This window comes from Mus pahari, chromosome 7 (assembly GCF_900095145.1).
Source record: "Mus pahari chromosome 7, PAHARI_EIJ_v1.1, whole genome shotgun sequence".
Lineage (NCBI taxonomy): Eukaryota > Metazoa > Chordata > Mammalia > Rodentia > Muridae > Mus > Mus pahari.
In genome coordinates, this window is record NC_034596.1 from 37,535,481 (window position 1) to 37,538,551 (window position 3,071).

The following is a 3,071-nucleotide window of genomic DNA, read 5'->3' on the forward strand; positions in this document are numbered from 1 at the left end:
GAGTGTGAACATAACAATTAACCACAGGAAAAAAAAATAAATTAGTTTGTCTGAAATCTGGAGGTTTCCTAGTTGTTAAAGCCCAATTACAAATTAGCAAGCTGTGAATAATCAGATTACAAAATAATCAGGCTCAGGGTGGCAAGAGCTTCCCTTGTAAATACTCTGCTAAGATTCACGAAGTTTAAGTTATGTGGTAATGGATGGCAAATGAGACACAATTACCTTGAATCTATAATGCGTGTAGTTTTACTATAAGTATATGTCTGTAGGCACACATACATGTATGTATGTACACCCATGGTGTTAGTGATTTTCTGTTAAAGGCGTGCAGATTTTAAAGACAGATGCACTGCTGTAAAACAGTTTTAGCACAACTGAGTGTCAAATTAATTATTAACAAAATTATTATGAAATATCCACATATGTAATCTTATATTATAAAATTGCAACAAAACATATTGGTTATAATTAAAATATTGGACTCTCATTGACTTATTTAACATAATTTTTGAGGACAGTTGAAAAATCAAATTGCATTATGTTGTAAAGTATGAAACAATAAAACTCAAAAAGAGTCAGCATGATTAAAAATAAAAATTCCAAAGAATGTCAGAATTTTAATTATGACATATAAAGAAGAAAATTCAGTGATAAAATCATAAAGCAAATATAAATAATTATAATGCTAAAAATTTCAAATTACAAAGCAGAATCAGTTTCTAATATTTGCATATATAAGTGACACATAAATAATTTTGGAAGGCCTTAACTACATTCAAAAATGAAATAACAATGAAATAGACTAAGTAATAGCAAATGTCAATGTCTTTCACAGCATAAAAGTGAAAAGTAAAGAATTGGGATATAATATAAGATAGAATATAAAAAAATAAGAATTGAACATGAATTTTTACAAAGAATAAAATCTTCCAATGAATATGAACATTTAGAAAGTATAGTCACTTTTAACCCAAAAAGTACGAATGAATGAGGTAACATTAATTATAATATCCACTAAAATAAGCTACTTTAAGCTAATCAGGTGCAATGAACTAGCCAAAGAGGAAAGAAAGAGGCATTGCAGGGGTGACTGCTGTGCCACCTGTGTGTCAGTAGGAGGCAGGGAGGAGAAAGGCTGAGTCTATGCTTTTTGTTCTGACCTGTGGACATCTAAATGATTAGTAGCCTAACACTCCCTGAATAAAGCAAACCTGAGCTGACCATCAGTCAGGATTGAGCAAGAGCCAGAGGATCCCCACATGGGGTCACAGGGTGCCACATGGGCAGGCTGGGAGACGAACAAGCACAAGACAGCCATCAGTCTGATGCCATGGGACCTGGACAGGGAACTAGCCTGAGATGACCACCATTCAGACACAGCAGTGGGGGCACACACCATGCCCTAGGTGACACTTGCTTGGTGCCATAATACACAGGTAGGGCATAGCTGTCATAGATACCCTAAACACTTAGAGACCCCAGGTGCCATTAAGAGAAGCAAATATGTGATGGAGAAATGGAAGAGAAAAAGAAACAGAAACATATGGGCACATTGAAGAGACAGAACCAGAGACTCAGATAAGTGAAAAACAGCCTGATGTGAGTAGCTATTAAAGACATCTAGTACCAAGGTGGGGCCCTGATCTGTGCTGCCACTGAGGGACACATTGGGTCTGTGGCCTTTCAGGAGCAGTCATCTGTTGTCACCAAAGGCCAGGCAGATGTCCTACATCTGGGCTGCTGCTTGGGGACATGTTGATGTCTGAGGGCTATGCAAAACTGGCCCCTACAATTCTTCACCTGGGAATCCTGGGAGAACTGTCCCTGGGGTATAAGAGCAGGAGAGCTGCCCTTGCCCCTAGCCAGCTGCAGTACTCGGGAGAGTAGCCCCACATAGCATCCAGGAAGCACAGTAAAGCCGGCCCTGCTTTGGGGAATTTGGGGTAAGCCAGCCCTGAAGACATGAATATGGGAGAGCTGGCTTCTACCTTTAGTTTGCCCTGTGATGGCTTCTGTGAGGGGGAGAGCCTCATCCCCTCCCTTTTGCCCTTGCCACCCGCAGCACAGTAGAGCTAACCCTGGTGATGGAGGTGCGGATGAGTTGGCCTGAGGATATGAGTGTTGGAGAGTTAGCCCTGCAACTTGTTGTCTGTGCTGTGACAAAAATGAGAGTTGACCTCCCGCACTCTTGCCCCTTGCCACCTATGCCAGGCATGAGAGCAGGAGAGCTGGCCCTCATTTGCTGAAGCTCTTAGGAGAGCAGGCCCTGCGCCTTGCCTAGACAGTAGAGTAGAATTGGCCCTGGACATGGAGATTGCTGGAGGGCCGTCCCTGTCTCTTGTCTGCTGTATGGTAGCCTGGATTAGGAAAAATATGCACCCCTCCCTCCCCTTTTCCCTTGTCACCTATGTCAAGGTGGCACTGATGGTATGGATGTAGATGAGCCAGTCACAAGGACATGAGCAGGACAGCATGCTCCACTCCTTGTTGGCAGCAGCATTGGATGGGCCATCTAGGGAAGGGCAGTAAAATTCACCCTGATGGTGTGAGTGTAGGACAGCTGGCAGGCTGACCAACTCAGGACCTCTCAGGCCCAGATTCAGGGATTTGAATTGGCCCATCCCAACATCTACCCCCTCAATGAACTGCTGCAGTGCTTGAAGGAGCCAGTCCTACAGATCCAAAACAACAGGATCTCAACTACACAGGGCAACAAGAGGAGATCTGAGAGGAATCCTAGTGAGGTTCCAGTATTGAGAGTGAGGCAGAAGCCAGAGGACTCAAACCAGACCAATGGGTCTTTGCAGACTACAGGGAGAAGTCTGAACAACAGTGCACACTGTGGAATACACACTACAGATTCCACAGCAAGAGTCTTTTTCCTCTGCTATTGGGACATCGCAAGGGTGGAGTTGGGTATGTGGGAAGGGGAAGCAGAGTGGGATTAGGGTGTAAGATGTGAAATTCACAAACCAGTAAGAGTGTAAAAAGTATAAATTAAGAAACAAAGTGAGCAGGCATTGAAACAGCAAACAAATGAGAACCAAAGACACCTGACAAAACTAACA

The 3,071-nt window shown here is 42.9% G+C and overlaps 1 non-coding gene across 1 annotated transcript; it reads left to right on the forward strand.

The window, feature by feature from the left end:
- The first annotated feature begins 1,068 nt into the window (after positions 1-1,068).
- LOC115064478 lies at positions 1,069-1,197 on the forward strand. Its single transcript, XR_003844327.1, has one exon. It is a non-coding gene; the product is annotated as a small nucleolar RNA SNORA17 (small nucleolar RNA).
- Positions 1,198-3,071: the final 1,874 nt, after the last annotated feature.